Here is a 20,052-nt window from a genome sequence, read left to right on the forward strand (position 1 = left end):
ATAAAAACTGTGTAGTATATACAAAAATATCCTTATCTTACTTAAAGAAACAACTTTCTCTCATAACATACATCCTTTTTAAAATTGTCTAAAATAAAATATATTCACCACTAGCAAAAAAAAAAAGACAAAAAACAAAACGGTACCTTTGAGTAAGAAGAATACTACAATTCAAATAAGAAAGAAGGCAAATTGTCAAGGAAAATGCAACAGGAAGAGAGATACATTCAATCCTGAAATACACAATAGAATAACTTAACTAAACTCCTTATAAACCCCTATCTTTGAAGAATTTAGGAATAATTTGTGAATGCCATGACATTTTAAAGTGGGATTAGCAAGTCTTATTACTGAACTAACCTCTCACTCTTAGAGCAAGAATTAAATATTTGCTCTGCATTTAGAATCACAAATCGAAAGTTTCACGGCTCTTAGCAGAATTTCAGATACTAAGAAATAAAGGCTAGAAGTTTTAGATCATTAAGAATGTATGAAGGAGTGCACAAAGCAAGACCGTTTGTGTCTTGCTTGTGTAAAAACGTCTGTGTCAACTGCAATATTGAAATCTTTGAGTTTTCATTATACTCTCTCAATTCTAAACTCTGTTCCTCATGTGCTAGCTAGAGAGACCAAAAATACTTGAGCAGGTAGGCAACCGTGTGGAGGAGGGTATGCATCGTATCTGAAACACATCCGCTAAAGGAATCAAATGGCAAGTTCTGCTAAGCTGCAATACCACCTTTTGGGGGTACGCTTCCAAGCTTCCCAAAGATGCCAGTCCTGTCTTTTTGTTTTGTTTTGTTTGTGACAACAGAAAGGAAAGGTAACGCTTGAACATAGTTCTGCTTCGAGGGAAAAGACCACCCAGCGGATCCTGCTAGAGCCTACAAATGTTTGACAAATACATTGTCAGAAGCTAAGAAGCAAGAGTATTAGGAAGAGGCAGTCCGGGTTCTCCGGGATCCCAGCAGGCTGCGGCCCTGCGGAAAGCGCTTGGACAGCTCTCGCCCTTTCCCCGGCTCAGCGCTTACCCAGAAGTACCTGGAAACTTTTCTCCAGCTCTGAATCCCCGGGACTTCAGAAAACACATGCATCTGCTGTTAGTGCGCGGTAGGATTACCTGTCACCCTTTCTCCTCAATAGCTCAGCAGCAGGTCACCACTGCAAGTCCCTGGAAGGTGAGGTACGGAGCGTGGACTCCACGCTGCACGGAGGAGGGTGCTGAGCGGGGATCACCACGGTCCACCTCCACGGGAAACACGTGAAGCTCCTTCCAACGCGGCGCGAGGCTCGCTGCAGCCCGAGCTGGGGCGCAGGTCCACGGGCCCGCGGTCGCCCTGCGTGCCCACCCCAGGGGGTCTGCCTGCGTGCGGCCCCAACAGAGTTTCCAGGCGAAGTCCCGGGCCCCGGGCTGCGCGCTCCCCGCCGTCCCAACTCGGCTGCCCGCGACTTGGAGGAGCCCCGCGGGGACACTTCGGGGCCTCCCGCTCGCTGCGAGCCCCCCGGGGTCTCCTCGGGCAGCTTCTCGGAGGGCGCAGCGCCCCGGGGCCGGACCCCCCCCCCCCCTTCCGAGCTTGCCGTCCTCGGGGGAGGGGAGGGGGGACCCGCGAGCCCGGGGCTCCCCGGAACCGCCGCGCCGAGCCCCGAGCTCCCACCTGAGCCGGCGGCCCGAGGTGTCAGACGCGAGGGCGGGGGGGGGGGGCCCCCGGGGAGGCCGGACCCGGGCAGGGCAGGGCAGGGCAGGGGAGGGCAGGGGGGCACCACCCCCGCCGGCCGACCTGCCGCCGCCCCCCGCCCCCGCCCCCGCCCCGGGCGCCAGGACCCCGGGAGCAGGCAGGAGGCGCGCCGGCGCCGGCGCCCACTTACCCGCTCGGCTGTCCCCGGCCGCGGCCGCCGCGTCCACCGAGCCGCGCGCGCCGCACTTGGCCAAATTCAAAGGAGCCGGGCGCGGGGGGAGGGGGCCGCGGAGGGAGCGGAGCGTGGGAGCGGGGGCGGGGCGGGGCGGGGGCGGACGGCAAGTGTTACAACTTCCCTCCCCGGGCCGCGGCGGGGGCAGGGCAGCGCGCGGGAGCGCCAATGAGTTCACTTTCTTTTCCTCCCCGGCGCGCGCTCTCCACCCCCTCCCCCTCCCTCCCTCCCTCCCTCTCCCTTCCCGCCGGGCCCTCGGAGCCTCCAGCTGGGCCCCGGAGGCCCGGCCCGAGTTTGCGGTGCTCGGCGGGGCGAGGGAGGAAGAGGAGGGGGAGGAGGAGGAGGGGGAGGGAGGGAGAGGCGAGGAGGCGAGGGCGCCGCGCCGGGGAGCAGCATCCAGGACCTTGATTGTGTGACCCGGGCGCGGGGCGCGGGGCGCGGGGGGAGGGGGGGCGCGTACACGTGTCCGCGTGTGTGTGTGTGTGTGTGTGTGTGCGCGTGTGCGCGTGTGTGCGCGAGGCGAGGAGCCTACCATGCGCTTCCCCCCGTGCAGATCGCGGGAGAGCCCAACCACGGGCGAGCTGGACCCGGCTCTGATCATTTATAATCCCGGACGCCTCCGCTCCGCCACTTGTCAAGGTGACAGGTACTTTATCTCTTCTTCTTTTTTTAATTCCAAAAAAAAAAAAAAAAAATGAGAGGAGACCGAGATTCCCCCGTTTGCTGCCTCTTGCTGTCAAATGGGATTTGCCGGACTGAACCACGGCGCCGCCCCTCCCTGGCTCCCTCCTCCCGCCTCCCCCCTCCCGCCTCCCCCCTCCCGGCCGCGTCGGGCGCGGGGAAGCTCCGAGGCCCGCGTGCTGTGACCAATCAGGGCATCTACTACTCTCGCCGTGATTTAGGGGTCATCCGTGAATAACACTTCACGCTGATGAATGGCTCTTGCCGGCTGGCGGCCCTGATGAGGGGTCGGCCCGCCGCTGATTGCAAACACTAATGAACTTACAGCGCCAAATGAAATTCACGCGCACCTACGAAGTGCAGGGGGGGGTGCGTGGGGGGGCGGGGGGCGGGGGGAGGGGCGGGTCATTCCGTGCTTCGGACCCAAGTGGAGAAACACTTCCCGCTGCAATCAGACCTCTCACCTCCTTATAGGAAAAGTACTTTTCTTGATCCTTCCGTAGGGTGGGCATCGCAGGTCAGCTGAGTCACCCGAGGAGGTAGGAGTGCGAGACGCTGCCGGGAAGATGGATTCCGAGGCCGAAGGGTGCAATTAAGGATTTCCAGCCCCGGGAGGCGGCCGGTCCTTTACAAGAGGCTCTGAAAATGCCCTGCGCCTTTGCCTTCCAGGCTGGCCTCTCGGGCGAGGCTGAAAGCGCCAGTGACCTCGGCGCGCTGCGCGGGGCTGCGCACACCGGGACCCCCGGGAGCCCCGACCCGGCGGCGGCGGAGCAGCCCCGGGACCTCCCTCCCCACCCCCCCACCCCCGGCGCGCACCGGCGGGGGATGGCTCCTGGAGGGAGGCCTCTAAAGGCTCCGCACCCCGCATCCTCCCACCCCCCGTCCTGCCCCAGATGAGCAGCCCCACGCAGCCCCGGCCTCCACTTTGTTTGCGGTGGGAGGGAAAGGAAAGTTTACTGCTCTCCGCAGGGTAACTGCCGCTTTTACCCACTTAAGTTCCCTGCAACCCTCGCTCCCGACTCCCCAGCGCCGGGCTCCCCGGCCTCCGAGAAGCCCGCCCGGGGCAGAGGCAGCTCCGGCAGCTCCGGCAGCGGGGCGTTCTGGACACCCGCTCCGCCACCGTGGCGCAGCCGCTCCCGGACCTTCGCCCCCTGGAACCTGCTCCGCACCCACCGCAGCGGGGCTGGGGCGAGCGCGCTCGCGGCGCCCGGGGCGCGCTGGGATGCCCTCCCGGAGCCCTAGCCCCCACCCCGGGCTGCCCTCCCGGAGCCCCAGCACCTCCCCCCCACCCCGGGCTGCCCTCCCGGAGCCCTAGCCCCCACCCCGGGGTCCCCTCCCCGCGCCCTAGCCCCCCACCCCCCGGCTCCCCTCCTGGAGCCCTAGCACCACCCCCCGGGCTCCCCTCCTGGAGCCCTAGCACCACCCCCCGGGCTCCCCTCCCGGCGCCCTAGCCTCCCCCTGCCGGGAGCAGCCCTGAATTAGTACCCCAGGCCTTCCCGGCCGCCGGCACCCTTGACCCAGGCAGCCTGGCCGAGGAACGCGAGCTCCCAGCCTGCTCCCTGCATCCTCCACTTTCACCTTCAGAGCAGGTGACCAGCCCCTAACGGGGAGGGACCCGGGCTGGAAGGACAGACACCTGTGTTTGTAACTCCGCGCAGAACAAGAGACAGACCAAGCCCTCGGAAAACAAGAGCAGTGCCTCCTAGGACAGCCTGAGGCTTCCTCGTAGAGTTTCTCCAAAGTTTTGGGCAGGATTGACCAGGAGAGTCCCTGAACTTGAATTAGCGCGCCCAGTCGCACCGAGTTCCCCAAGTTGTTAAATGACCAGACGCACCCACTGGTTAGGAAACCAACGGTAATGCGTGACCGCGGTGACCCCACTCCCGGGGTTGCCAGTGACGCGAAGCACCGCAAGCACTATTCCTACTCCGCAGGAATCTGGAGTCGCCCTGGGGTGGCTCAGGCTCTTTCCTGTTTTGCATGTTTCACACTTGAAAATATAAAAGGGCAGCGGGGGCAAACGAATGCTTATTCCCCTCTCAGCCTAGTCATCCTCATTTTCTTAAGAAAACTTTTGAATTGTGAAGCTGTACTGCAGATATTACATGACAGTCACACCAGCTGCTGAAAATTTGCATCCCTGATGATCTGATCATAAGGAAACCCGAAGCGTGTTGCATAAATCACCTTTGTAGCCCAGTTCCCACAAAAACATCTTAAGTGTTCAAAACTTTAAGTGTCCATGTAACACTCCCCCTTGCTCTTTTGTACCTTATTATCTAGGAATAGACACACACACACACACAAGAGATAAGACACGTCCTAAAGAGGCCAGAACAGAGGAAGTCAATTGCCGGTAGAACAGGCAGGAGGTGTGTGTGTGTGTGTGTGTGTGTGTGTGTGTATGGGGGGGGGAGTGGCATGTTTCTTCTTTTCAGCTCTTTTCTCTTTTCAGCCCTCATTATAGCTAAAGCTGGTAATGAGCATAGGAAACAATAGAACTCATAAAATTTAGAAATGGTAATAAATCTTGAAGCTTGTCTCTAGCCCAGCTCCCCGTTACATGATATTCAAAGTTTTCCAGTATGTGATGCTGAACGTTCACACTATTTGTTTGCAACATAGACAAAATAACTCTAGAACTCGTTCACCCAGGCCCCTGCACTCTGTGCCACACCACGGGGTGTCCTCAACCACTGTCTGCGAGTGGAAGGCTAAGCCCGAAATCCAGGCAGTTTACGTGTGTTAAGTTTGAGGCTTCGTGGGTGGTGGGTTGTTTTTTTTTGTTTGTTTTTTTCTCACTAACAAAGAAGTTCCATCATTCGAGGTGGTTGGGGAAAGCTGATGTTGTACAGTGCCCAACTATACCAACGCTTTCTCTTCCGAATGCATCCTTGGAAAGCAGAGAGGCGGCTTGCTACGTGACCATCAGGCTTTTTGCCTCGCTGAGCAGTCGTCAGGGGAGGGCGGGGACGGTGGGGAGATCACGCCGTGCCCTCGGCTGCAATAAAAACTCTGAGCGGGAGAAGAAATGCAAGACGTGGCTGTCTGCTTTGCAAACCTCTGGCTGCTCACAGCAAACTCTGCCGGCGCGGCTGGTGACTTTGCCGCGTTAAGGCAGCTGGTCGGTCGTGCACAGGATAATGGGGCCGAGCTGGCGGCATCGACCTCCCGTGGGGCCCCCTTGTCACAGTGATACGCAGCTCTCCGGAAAAAAAAAATCATTGCCGAGCTCCCCTTGCAGCCCCTACCCCCACACCTGGAAATGCACGCCTGCGGCCCTTGCAAACCCCTACGGCCTGCTGGGGAGGCAGATCAGAGACCGAACCACTTTGGGATTAGGAAGGAAAGGCTGTGCCCTCAGGACTGAGATGGGGTGGGGAAGGGACAGGCTCTGGCCCTGCTGCTGAGGCTGGGCCACCAGCCCCTGTTCTGGGGCTCCATCAACTCCCCACTTCAGGGGAGGGTCGCTCCTCACTTGAAGGTGGTGCCGATCCCTTTGAGTCGGTATCACGTGAGCCTCCCCTGGGGGCTGATGCTTTGGGGGCTGTCAGTTTTCGCCTCCCGTCCTACAGGTCCAGCCTGGAGCCGTGGAGGCTGGGTGGCAGCTGTTCCTGGCTCCCTCCCGTGGGGCGCAGCCGGTCTCGGCAGCCACTTCCTCCCTTGACATGCGGGGCTTTGAGGCGTGCAGAAGGGGAGCACCGGGCAGGCAGGTAGGAGGCTCTCCCAGGAGGTTCCTGGGCACCGCTCCACGCGTGGGCATCCTTTGGTGTTACTACATCTGCTCTAGCAAACCGAGGCAAGAACGGCCTGACTGTAGGGCTCACATCGGGACTGCAACCTCTCCCACCCAAGGGGTTCTGGGCACTGCTAAGGAAGGGGGGAAATGACTCAGGGAGCCACAGTTTAGACATTTAGGACTTCCCGCTGACCCTTCGAAGAGATCAGGAAAGCCAATAATCTATATTACTTCCAAAAGGATGTTATGTCTCAACTGAGGACAATAAGTGATGAGCAGCTTAACACAGAGGCTGAAGCTGGCAGTCTGGGGAAGGAAGAGCCCAGCCAGAGTCCTAGGCACTTGGAGTGTTAAATCACTTTGCAAACGACTAATCTGGAGCAATTTACAGCACTAGAACCTAACTTCTACACCGAAGTCTCTCAAGTAGCTCTAAAGTTGTTATCAGATGTTTGCTGTTAGGTTGAGAGACACTGTAAAACAAATCTTCTATTTTGATCACCGATCAAGTCATAAAATTGACTATTGGTGGTGGAAAATATGCTTTCATTACCTTAATTAAAGCAAGAAAGGCCTCTCCATGCAAATCCATTTCGGGGCTACCCAGTGAACTGGTGATCGGACAAATGAACCTTTAAACGGGCCCATGCTTTTCCAGTACGCGGGTTTGTGTTCCACTGGATACACAGAGCCTACACGTGGCTCCCACCCTCGCTCCGTGAAAAGGTATTTGCAGAGCCCAACCCAAGTGCTGCCTTGGTTTTGCTTCCATCACATAGAAAAAACCCAGTTCCTTGAAGGATTTTGAACACAGGAGCATCCTTTCTCATGTGGCACTTTCAATTTTGGTCTAATTCCACATATGTGTTTAAAATGTGCCACATTATTCCATGCTGAAAGATGAAACCTCAGTCATTAATAGCATGAAAGTGCCCTTTAAGCTCTGTCACATTTTCTATGGACAGCTTTTTAATAAGCAGCATATATACACCATATTTAAGGAATACAACATATACAATATCTAGTGTATTTAAGGTAGACACTAGCTGCTGGCAAGGTTTAATTGATGACGGAAGACAATTTTGTTAATAATATGATGTCCTATAGATATTTCAGGATCCAGTCTATAAGTTAACTTGTAGATATAGATTAAAAATCTAGGCATCGAGTGACTGCATTTATTTGTAGTCCCACAAAGCACCTTTTCATTTCCCAGAAGTGTCCTGCTCTCTCTTCCCTTTGCCCACTCCTGAGTCTGGGATGTCCAGTACTCCCAGCTTCTGAAACACCTATTTTTAAAGTGCCTATTAATGTTACTTCCCTCCCTTGGAAGAGCTTCCACAGTATTTTCTGCATGTAATAAATACTGCCACTGCTTTATTATATGGGCCTTTTCCAATAGCTCCTTAAAACCACGGGGTTTAGCAGCACAAAGGGCTGCCATACAGAAGATGTTCATTAAGTGGTTGTTGAATGAATGAGTGAATGCATGAATAAAATATTTTCACCCTATTCATTCTGATTTTCTTTTAAAAAAAGGATAGGTCATACATAAGATTAACTTCAAAAATATTAAGTACACTTCTCCACTTTCTGGTCATCCGGTTTTTTAATGGCACATAGTTTAAAAATTCTAGTTATGATATTAAGCCACATCGATTCACCTCTGAACTTGGTTGACTTCTCAGACACATAGTCTGAAGTAAAGACAAGAATAATGGGGAAAAGCCAAGATATCAGATTTTGTTCTCCTCTTTTTCAGTGAACTGTGTATACGGAAATTTGGAAAAATTGGTAGTAGGCACCTATCAAATGCAGATACCCAGAGTATTTTCTATTAAATATGATACCCTGACACCCTTATTGTTTACCGAATTCCTTTGGACTTTTAATGGTAAGAAGTGGAGAGCCTAAGATGACTGCTTTTCATTTCTGCAAGACAAGGGTTCAGCTGGTATTGGGGAAACAATCTCTGTTTGTTCCTGTCTGCTCAGGAGGACTGTTTCTAATTGATGTGGCATGGAATTTAGTTGGAGATGTGTATATAGCAACCGAAGCGCAGAGCCTGTATGCTTTGTAAAGTGATAACCATATGGGCCTTATTTGAAACATTTGAGGATTTTCGACATTAACCTGGGTTAAATTGAGCTATAAATTCAACTCAAATGGATACGTCCTGACAAATGCATCATCACTTTGGCTAGATCCAATCCATGCCCCCCTCAGATTAATAAAGATGATGACCGCTTATCACAAATGCGGAGGTGCGTGGTGATAAAGTACCATAACGTCGTACTTTGCACTGTTTAAATGCAAATTGCCCATATTAAGCAGACGTTTTCTACTGTTATCACTTTCAGGAGAATGGAAATGTTTAAAAATGATCTCTGGGTAAAGAAAAAGATATATAGTCCAACCTATTTCCTCTCACACAATTTTCAAGGGCACTTCGCTCTCATCATCAAGATTTAATTAAGCAAGCTCGGCCACGCTCAAAACGCAAAGCGGAGGGAAGTTACGACTTATGGGAGTATATTGGGGACTTAGCCCAAATAATGTGTTTGCTGTTCCTCATTTGGGGATCGAAGGCATCAAGGAAGGTTAAGAACACAACCAGAATTCTAGAGCTCCCTTTTCCTGTGTTTGAATATCAAATTTAGAGCTCCCACTTTTTACAGATAATAGTACTGAGTTATGGATGTTGATGGTCCTTCCCTTGCAGCTTTCAATTGCCTTGAAAAAGATACAGTTTCTTTAATTAAAAAAGCTGCACAGAACTAATCCCTCTAGCTGAAAAAAGAAAAGTTTTAAGCAATCTCTTTCTGCTCGGAGAGAGAAAGGCAGACAATACCATAACAGATCAGAAACATAAGCTATAGTGTGCAGCCAGGAGCACAGCAGGGAACTGAATACTGCTCCGACTGTGTCATTTTTTAATCCTCCATCCTAGTTTTCGCCGACTGACCTCATGCTGAGATGAAGTTATCACAGAAGACAGCTTTACTCTCACCAATGAATCCAACCCTGGATCTGTATTATCCTTAGCAGATCAAAACACCGCTTTCATCAAATAGCATTATCTGCATAAAAGGCATGCAATTGCCCGATAATTTCACCCAAACTATGCTATTCATTTAAAGGACAAGAAGAGAAATGTAATTCATTCCTTTGGGGAGGGGGTGGCACAGAAGAGTGAGACCTGGGGGAGAGCAGAGGCTGGAGAAGCTCACTTACCCCCTTCACTCATGGGAACTTTTCTGTTTTTAACACAAAATCCCAAGAAGGGGTCCATTTAAAAGTCCCCCTGCTCCTGCGCTTTAAGATTAATTGTTGGAGCAATTTGGTGCCGTTTGAGTGACAAAAGTGTAAGTTGTGTAGAAAACTGGCAGCGAGAAATCACAAAGCTTGCTGATGTCATTAGCCATGCTTCCCTGAACCCCAATAAAAACATCATATCCAGTAAAATTGGAGAAGCATAAGAATTAGCTGAACAATTGGAGGAAGTTTAACACAATGCTGTATGTGGAGGGGGGTTCTTGCTGGAAGATCTTTCTGTGCATTATGAGAAGTTAGAATCCTTAGATTGGGAAGACAAAGAGGTATTCCACAATTTTGGGTTGATATTTTGCAGGATATTTTTTAAATCTTAGGAGTCAAGACTAGCTTTTTTTTTTTTTTTTTGATTTAGGAAATACTCAGCCTCCTTCAGATTTTCTTTCCCATTTTTATGTTTAAACAGTGTTCTCATTTGCATTGTAGATTGTATAAAATGTTATAATGGGCTTCTCTTTAATGGATCCTAACTCCTTATTGAATGACATCAGTTGTTTTGCTCAAGGTATCATGATAGGTTAGAGCAATCAGACAAAACCATTTATGTCAAGTAAATGGAATTACTGAGAAGTACTAAAACTCTGCCGTGGGTGTGGGTGACCTATTAGGTGTATGTTAATATCTTTATAAGATGTATTACTCACCATAATTTTAATGATTTAGCTTGAAAATGTAAATTTATCTGCTCAGTCCTTTTGAATTGACCCTGTAAATTGACCCTGTAAGAAACCCAGTTTAATCCCTACCTTCCATCACCCAGACAACATCTACACACAAAAAATGTGTAAGACAAACAATCGGAACTGCATTAAAAAAAAAAAAAAACACATTAAAATGCTTCAAGTTGGAGTCTAGGAATACTCCTGGGAATTCATCAGCTAGGTGAAGGGGCAAGAATTTTTTCCTTGAAAGAAAGATACTGGCTCTGCAAGAAATTAATCATGGCACTATTATTTGTCATCATTGGCATTTTAATTACATGTATGTATTCTCCAAAGCCTTTAAATATAATTAATAAATGGGCATTTTTTTTCTACACCAACTTCCTGAAACTACAATTCAATACCAAAGTGCTCAGAGGCTAAAAGTCTAGGTAGATCTATGGTCTGCTCAGTAGTAAAGTTTGCATTCATGTTTCCAAAATATAGCTTCATGATGTACAAATTATCTTAAATGTAATGTGATTAAGCATTAAACTATGGCATTTCCTTGAATTTAATGACAGTACTATTTTCATGTCAAACTTGATTACAAGAACCACCTTTCAGAGGGAACTGTTTAAAATCCCAAATCATTAACAGATCATTTAGGGTTCAGGCTCACAAAACTTCTGTCTGTGAAATATCAGCTAAAGACAGGTAAGCAGAGAAGTGAGACTCACATTTTGCCTCTGTGTGTGTGTGTGTGTGTGTGTGTGTGACTGATTTTAGAAGTCCCATCTCTGTCTGAAAATGTTGGGAAGGAAAAGCTCTTCACATCATCGATGCCACTGCTACTCTCAACACACACATCTATGATGCAGTTCATGTTCAGACACTATTTTCTCAAAATAGCAAGGCATATCATAGACCATTGTACCCACTTGAAATGGAGATAGTGAGACACATAGCTTCCTTAAGACTTCAGAAAATTTAAATACACACAGGTTTTTGATATTTTGTGTCTTCTTTATTTCTTCATTCTAAGTCTGTGTTTGACTCAGAACTGATTTCTCTAAGAGACTGAAACTGGATCATTCATAAACCCATATTTCACAAGTAAATTAGATCAAACTCACATGAGTTTGTGTCTGGAAGGCTAAGCAATCATCTTCATGGGTTGTGGAATTGTTTATCTGTTTGGATGTTTGTTTTAAAGATGACACACGAAATATACTACTCCCAGTACAAGTCTTCTCAAATGGGGCACAAAAAGGTATTTCTACATTTTAGGTATTCTCCTGGCTGAGACTTGGTGTGTATGGCTTACATTACATTAAGACAGCAAACCCCGATTTGCTGTATAGAATGATAAATCCCTAAAAGAGGAGAATTGTAGATTAAGGCCATGAAATGGCTAAAGGACTCAGATTGGAATAAGCAAGTTCTGACAGGCCATATGATCTGAGTTTTCATCTCTCTGAGGAAGATATAGTTCTGAGTTTTGTTTGGTTTAGGGAAAAAATCTAAGAAGCCAGGTGTTTTTTAAGCAGACTAGGAGAAGGTTCTGGGCTGGCCATTGGAACCATCCAAATTTCTCTCTGTTTACTTAACACTATTTTCCTAGCCCTTGCCTCCAAATCCACCAGTTTTAATCCACAAAAATCTATGAAAGGCCAGGATGTCCTTCCCCTCTTTTATCCTTGGATAAGATATCTAGGAGGAAAAAAAAAAAAAAAAAAAAGTAGGCCATGAGAAGATTATGAGCTAATAGTCTATTAAAAGGGAGGAAATTGGCAGAGAGAGAATCTGAGTTGGGGAGAAAGAAGGGAGAACAGCTTAAACTGAAGAGAAACCACAAGGATGCTGGAAGGAAGAGAGAGTGTGTGTGTGAGTTTCGTAGGTTAGAGTCTTGGTTTAATGATCCTGGTTTAATGGAGTTCTGCCATCACCTTTGGTCTATTTACACTGATGAGTGAGTACTGGAAACTTGCCTCAAGAGTTTATAGTGTTACTTGGAAATTACATTTAAATCAGGCCATGGTACAAGTCATATTTATTTTCAAACTTATTAGAAATCAACTTTTACTATAAAGGTTTTGATAACAAAGAGATTCTATATTAAAATGTAAAGATTAGCTTGATAATAAACAAGATGACAAAATCTGTGGTAGTCCTAGATCAACAGGGTTCTAACTGCGACCTTTAGATCACCTGTATCAGAATCACCTGGGAGTTCTTAATAACATATACATTCCTGGCTCTTACCTCAGCCCTATGGAATCAGAATCTCCAAGGACACAACCAATAAGCTAGCATTTTTAACAAGGCTTTCCAGAGTATTCCTACTTGCAGGGAAGTTTGAGAAGTATTGCCCTGGGCTCAATGTTTTGCATAAAGCTAATAGATATTTCAGTTTTTATCATAAGCCTATTAAAGAGAGGTTGTTGCAAATAACTATAGTTGAATTATTTTCAAAAGTGACACATTTCCATTTCAGGAAGAAACCAAAATCCACAAAATTAAGAGGGTGAGGATATCTGTTTGAAGATATTCCAGCTGAAAATTCAGTGACACTTCAAAATTAGATCTTGAATCATTCTTTCTAAGAGCAGTAAAATCAATAAGTTGTAAATTCAAATAGAATTTTCAATTCTCTTCTGTAGTTGGATTATTGGGTACAAATTTTTGCTGACTATATTGTTTAATAGCATATGTATGAGACCAAACTTGTATAGATTTTGAATGAAACTTTAAATATGTATTAGTTCTATTTATTACAGGAAATTAAAGATACTTTGGGTGAGATGGTATAGGAACTGGCTCAACATGTATAGCTTTTAATAGAAATTTAAATATATATATTTAATTTAAAAATATATTTTAAAAAATATTTTTTTAAAAAATTAAATGCTAGGGGAAAAACATCACCAAGATGGCAACACAGGTTGCTCCTGACTTCAGTCTCCCTCACAAGAAGAACAACTAACAACGATTCAAGAAAAAGACATCACCGAGTGAATTCTAGAACATGGAAGCAAGAGGGTGAGGCTAAGCCCATCTAATAAGCCCAACCAGAGAATCCAGGAAACCATGGAGCTCATTTTTCATCTTCATTGGGATAGGGAACCAAGCCAGCAGTCCTGTTTAACTGTTCTCAGCCAGTGGCACACAGTCATATCCCCATCGTCAGAACTCAAACAGTTGCTTGCTCCAAAACAGGCCATAATAGCAGGCCCTACCAGCCCAAGACACAGCTTATCAACCAACACAGCTAGAATCCAAAACTAAGATGACTGGCGAAGGACTGTTTCTATCAAAGCAAAGTTATAAAGTCTGGAAGACAAGTGCTATTACTCATGTGCACAGATAACCAATGTAAACAATCAAGTATTATGAAAGATCGGGTAAATATGATACCACCAAAGGGTGCTAATAGAGCTCAATTAATTGACCCTAAAGAAATGGAGCTCTAGGAACTGTCAGACAAGGAATTCAGAATAATCCTCTCAAGGAAATTTAATGAATTACAAGAAAACACAGAAGATTATTGAATGAAATTAGGAAAATAATGCATAAACAAAATGAGAAGTTCAACAAGCAACCATCCAACACACACACACACACACACACACACACAAGAATCTTAAAGTTGAAAAATATAATTACTGAGCTGAAAAATTCAACAGAGAGTTTTAAAGGTAGACTCAACCATGCCGAAGGATCAGTGACCTGGAGGATAGGACATTAGAAATTACCCAATCAGAGGAGCAAGAATAGAGAAGAATGACAAAGAGTGAAGAAAGCCTGTGAATTATGGGACACAATGAAAAGGAATAATATTCACATGATAGGAATTCCAGAGGAAGAAGAGAAAGGGATAGAAAGCATATTTAAAGCAATAATGGCTGAGAATTTCTTGAACCCAGGGAAGAGAAATGGACATTCAGATCCATGAGGCCCAAATGACCCCAAATAGGTTGAAACCAAATAGGGCTACATTGAGACATATTCTAATTAAACTGTCAAAGGACAAAGACAAAAAAGAATTTTAAGAGCTGCAAGAGAAATAGACAAGTTATATACAAGGAAACCCCCATAAGGCTACCGGTGGATTTCTAAGCAGAAACTTTTCAGTCCAGGAGAGAATAGGATAATATATTCAAAGGATTGGAAGAAAGTAACTGTGAGCCAAGAATCGTATACCTGGCAAAGCTGTCCTTCAGAAACAAGGGAGTGATAAAGACTTTCCCAAACAAACAAAAGCTGAGGGGTTCCTTATCACCAGACCTACCTTACAAAAAATGCTAAAGAGAATTTTACTTTGAATGGAAGTAAGAGAATGTTTTAATTAACATCATTAAACCACAAAAAGGTAGTGTAGATATCCCAGGTATTGATAATATATAGCTTATAAATGGATTGTGCAATATGGTAACAGTGATGCATAAATCACTTACTACTCTGGTTTGAAAGTTTTAAAAAAAGAAATAATAAAATAATTATAATTATAATCTGTTATTTGTTACATGATATAAAACACAAATGAATTGTAAAATAATCTAAAATGTGAGCGGTAGAAGTAAAATTGTGCAATTTACAAATTCTGTTGAAGTAAAGTTGTTATCAGTTAAAGTATGGTATTACAAGTTCAAGATATTTTATGTAAGCATCATGGTAACCAGAAAGGAAAATCTTGTATTTATATTACAAAAAACAAATAAACAGAAACAAAAAAACAAACGAACAAACAAAAAATCCCAAAAGAATTAAAAAGTCAAAGCAGGAGAAGAAATAGGGAACAGCGAATCTATTAACAACCAGAAAACAATGAACAAAAGAGCATAGTAAGTTTTTACCTATCAATAATTACTTTAACCATAAATGGATTAAATTCTATAATTAAGAGACTGAATAGCTCAATAGATTAAAAAAATAAGATCCAATAATATGCTATCTACAAGATACTTTAGCCTTAAAGACATATAGACTGACCATGAAGAAATGGAAAAGATATTTCAAGGAAATGGTAACCAAAAAAAAAAAAAAAAAAAAAAAAAGCTGGGGAAACCATTCTTACATCAGGCAAAATAGACTTTAAACTAAAAATGGTAAAAAGGAACAAAGAAGGTCATTATATAACGTCTAACAAATGATATCAAAAAGATATAAGAATTGTGAATATTTATGTGCCCACCCTTGGAGGACAGGGTCAGAAGGTACAAACTTATAAGATAAGTAAGTACTAGGGATGGAATGTGCAACATGATGACTATAGCTAACACTGCTATGGGATATATAGGAAAGTTAAGAGAGTAATTCCTAAGAGTTCTCAATGTGAGGGGGGAAAAAGTCTTTTTTTTCTTTTCAAAAATTTCTATTGTATCTATATGAGAAGACAGATATTGGGTAAACTCCTTGTGATAATCATTTCATAATATACGCAAATCAAATCAAACCGTGCTGTATACCTTAAAGTCACACAGTAGTATACGTCAGTTATTTCTCAATGAAACTGAGGTAAAAAAATTAAGAGCTTCATTTGGAAGCTATGCATTTAAAGGTTAGCATCCCACACTATTTCTAAGATAGTTTTCAGAAGTATTGCTCACATTAAAAGCCTTTAAGTTTTAATGCATATCGTTATTTCTACTCTGCCAACACCACTTCCTTCTCTGAAGGATGTGACTTTTAACGAAGTGCTATTAATATATGAAGGACGTGATGTTGTTTTCCCTTACATTACAAATTTAAAGTCCTTATTACAGATAGTGGGGAAAACATTTAGAATAAATCTTTTTATGTTATCTTTACTATAATTATTGCTAGTCTACTTGGTCCTCTTTCTCCTCTGACTCCTCCTCATAACTCGATGTGACTGCACATGTTCAGACACTGTGCTCAACACGCAACGTGCATTAACTCATATAATCCTCATGGCAACTTCAAAACTAGTTACTATTATTTCCTATTATTATTATTATTATTACTATTATTATTATTTTTGGTGACTTCCCTCCTTTGGGCCTCACAGCCCTCCCTCAGCCATGAAGGGTTGGGCTAGAACTACTCGGGAGGAAGACCCAGCCTCCCCAGATACTGCCTGGATGTGGGTACAGGGGCCCCTCCCCTGGAGGGGAGTCCTAGGGGGCATTCTCAGTAGAGCCTTGAGACACATCACCCACCTTGGCATAAGCTTACAGGGACTGCCCAGGGCAGGGCCCTCTGAGGCACCTCGTGGCAGGGAGCACTTCATGGTGGTGGTGGTGAGGCTCTAAGGTGGACCACATAGCTGGGGCCAGGGATGGGGTTGATCTTAGGGTGCTGGTCTGGTTACCTCTGCCCTCTTAATTCACTACTGCTCTACCGCAGTCTCCTCCAGTGGTGTCTTACCACAGATGGAGAGGGACTGGTGGGGGACAAGAGCAGGAGGGACCTGCCTCAGAGCTCAAGAGGACCTGAGTCAGGAAAGGGGTGGGTTCCAAAAGCAAAGGACTCCTTCCAATAGTATATACAAGTCTTTATAAAAGATGAGTAAATTGAATAGTAACCAATTTATCCAATGTAAGTGGAAGAGCCACTTATATTAGTAAGCCTGATTCCAGACCCCAAACACTTAATAATGACACATACTTCCTCTTTAACAGAAATAGAAGTAGGATCAGTTTTGCTTATAAGTCAGTTTGCCTTTTATTTTATTTCATTTTCATGCCCAATGTGAGGCTTGAATTCACAACCCTGAGATCAAGAGCCAGATGCTCCACCAACTGAGCACCCAGGTGCCCCAGTTAGTTTACCTTTTATACACCTATGTAAAATCATATGCAGAAAGAAATAGAAACTTGAGCTTGGGGTAGCCCAGGGGGCTCAGCAGTTTAGCACTGCCTTCAGCCCTGGGCGTGATCCTGGAGATCTGGGATCAAGTCCCACGTCGGGCTCCCTGTATGGAGCCTGCTTGTGTCTCTGCCTCTCTCTCTCTCTGTCTCTCTCATAAATAAATAAATAAAATCTTAAAAAAAAAGAAACTTGAGCTTAATGAAAGGGAATTACCTCTTTAAAAAACTCAACATGACCCTAATGAAAATTTCAGAAAGGTGACATCTTTTTGTTGCTTGAGTTGATTTTTGAGAAAAGTTAGCTATTTTACAATGTGAAAAAATTAAACTCAACAAATCTCTAGGTCTTCTTCCATAGCAAGATTATTCATCTTTCTGTATTTTACGTGTTGTACAGATTTAAAATAAAATTGCCCCAAATAGGACATGTCACAATTCCTCTATCTATTTCTCTAAACAAAATTACTGCAACCATCAGCACATACTTTAAAATGATGGTTTGAGGCTAAAGTTGCAAAAGATTTCAGTTCTAGAATGATAGTTCTCTCTTTAGTAATCTATGCAGGATAGAGTTAAATCACTGTTTTAAGGATATAGTTTGGGATGATAAACATCTGTGACTCTGATACAATATTTCCAGGAAGGCTGTTGCTGTTCCAATGGCCTTTAATATGCAGAAGTTAGTAATCCTCTTTAAAGGATAGGAAAGTTAAGCAGAGTGAATTGTAAGCTTGCTGCTCCTTGAAATGACAAATCATTGAAAAACTGTCCATGAGAACACCTTAGGGAGTAAATGTGGATAATAATGGTTTATATGTGGTTGCAAAACAATAATGAACCTGTCTAATCAATTGTTCTGAATAGTAATAGATCACAGTGGAAAGAAAAATACACATCCTTATTGACCCCTTGTGCATTCTGTTAGTTTTCATTCTTGTGACTTTTGAATTGTTTCCTTTTATATTTAATCATGCAGTAACAGATTAACCCTAAAATTATCACCTATAGCTCTTCTTAAAGGCAGAATTTAATGTGGAGAACTGAAACTGGAGTAGAAAATAAACACATAATCTTTGCTTCTTTATGGAAATAATATCTCATGATAGGAAAGTTATCTTAAAAAGGATTTCGTAAAAGAAGAAACATAAATTGGAAGAGAAGTGAACAATGGCCTGATCTTACTTTATTAATTTTGCTTATCTTCATAATGGATACATATTATACAGATAAACATATTTTGGGGACACCTGGATGGCTCAGTGGTAAAGTGTCTGCCTTCAGCTCAGGTGTGTTCCTGGGTGGTCCTGGGATCAAGTTCTGCATTGGGTTCCCTGCAGGGAATCTGCTTCTCCCTCTGCCTATGTCTCTGCCTCTCTTTCTGTGTCTCTCATGAATAAATGCATAAAAACTTTTTAAAAAAAAACCATATTTTGTTGTGATCTGTAATTATCAATACACTATTATATGACCGTACTGGGCACATAGTTTTATGCGTTATCAATATGGCATATGTTCAGAGTTAAATTATAGAAAATAATTCCTCTGTCTACTCTTCATCTTCTCAACCTTCACTACCTTTAGGTTTTTAATTTATGTTAACACGTTCAGGTAGTAGAGAACTAGAAGGGGTTAGAGTAGTTTATGGAGATGATTATGGCCAAAAATCCACTTGATACACCAAGGATCCCTCTCATCACCAACAAACCGAACTGTTTGTCAAATAATGATTTATGTCAGCCTGGGATTAAATTTACCACACAAGAAGTAACAGAAAGTCCTCTCTAGATCTGCTTATGTCATAAGATATTGTGAGAATCGAATGAAATAGCAATTTTAAGTTTTAAAACGTTATTGAGAATTTATTAATATCTTTCATTTATTAAGTTATTATTCTTCCATTCATGTAGCAAAAACCAAAATAAAGTATTTTAGTCATAGGTAAATATAATAATTTGTGTGAAGTCATGCTATAATCTTTCAGCTTTGTCTTAAATTTTAATACCATCCACACAGATCTAAAGTTGCGAAACAAAGCATACAGGACTGATAAACTGGTTCTCTCTTGTAATGATATATTGTGTTGAGCCCTCCATGCTCATTCAATAACTCCTTCTTTTAATTAGTGATTAAAACGTGCCACCTGAGTGAGTTTAGTGTCTTGGACTAAGGAAGTACACTTCTCAAAAAGTGGTCTACATTGCATTTCATATGAAGCCTTAATTTATTACACTATTACTCAAACACCTGGCATGACATCTTGGTGACAGCACTGTATGGCTGAGAATTAATCAGAAGAAGAAATGTGATTTGTCTGTATGTGACTTTGATCCATTTAATCTTACTAGTATTGATCTGCCATGGGTTATCTTTTTTGATATCAAATTTTGGTGAGAATATCAGTAAAAGAATTTTTTCGTGGTTTATTTAAAAAACTGTTTTGAGGTTTAGTATTTTCATTCAGTTAAGTCTTTATCTAGAAGTGCCATCATTTCTTTAATTTTGATAACTAACTTGTCCCCAAATATAAAAATCTGGATGTTGATTAAGTTGTACATTATTTTGGTAAATGCGATTTCTCAGACCTCTCTCTCTTTTTGAAGTATATTTAAGAAAAACATTTGTTTGCTTAAACTTGGAAAAATAATACAATCTAATGACAGTGGCGAACTATTCTGATTATGTTTTTTTTTCTTGAAATATTACGGCAAGATTAGAAATTTTACTATAGAACCAACAGTAGCTAGCCCAACATAAATTTGAGTATTTGGAGATATCTACAAATATTCATACATATCCGTGTGTATCTCTATCTTTGTGTAAGGATAGATAGATAGATAGATAGATAGATAGATAGATAGATAGATAGAATCTATATTTCTAGAACAGTTTTATAGTTAGCCTTTGTTTTTAAATACAC

At 43.9% G+C, this 20,052-nt stretch overlaps 1 protein-coding gene and 1 long non-coding RNA gene across 7 annotated transcripts in view; one reads left to right on the top strand and one right to left on the bottom strand.

The window, feature by feature from the left end:
- LOC119874670 (teneurin transmembrane protein 3) overlaps positions 1–2,588 on the bottom strand; it is a 601,805-nt gene extending 599,217 nt beyond the window's left edge. For 4 of the 6 annotated variants that reach the window (XM_038560464.1, XM_038560463.1, XM_038560462.1 and 1 more), the window contains exon 1: positions 2,441–2,588. The gene's annotated coding sequence lies outside the window, so the exon portion shown is untranslated. Of the gene's footprint in view, positions 1–1,866; positions 1,950–2,440 lie in introns of those variants that run through there. The other 2 variants (XM_038560465.1, XM_038560461.1) reach the window with 2 other exon arrangements.
- LOC119874672 overlaps positions 2,415–20,052 on the top strand; it is a 73,115-nt gene continuing 55,477 nt past the window's right edge. The window contains exon 1 of the long non-coding RNA XR_005371658.1: positions 2,415–2,554. This is a non-coding gene — a long non-coding RNA (uncharacterized LOC119874672). The remainder of the gene's footprint in view (positions 2,555–20,052) is intronic.

The sequence above is a fragment of the Canis lupus genome, chromosome 16, assembly GCF_011100685.1.
Source record: "Canis lupus familiaris isolate Mischka breed German Shepherd chromosome 16, alternate assembly UU_Cfam_GSD_1.0, whole genome shotgun sequence".
Taxonomy (NCBI): domain Eukaryota; kingdom Metazoa; phylum Chordata; class Mammalia; order Carnivora; family Canidae; genus Canis; species Canis lupus.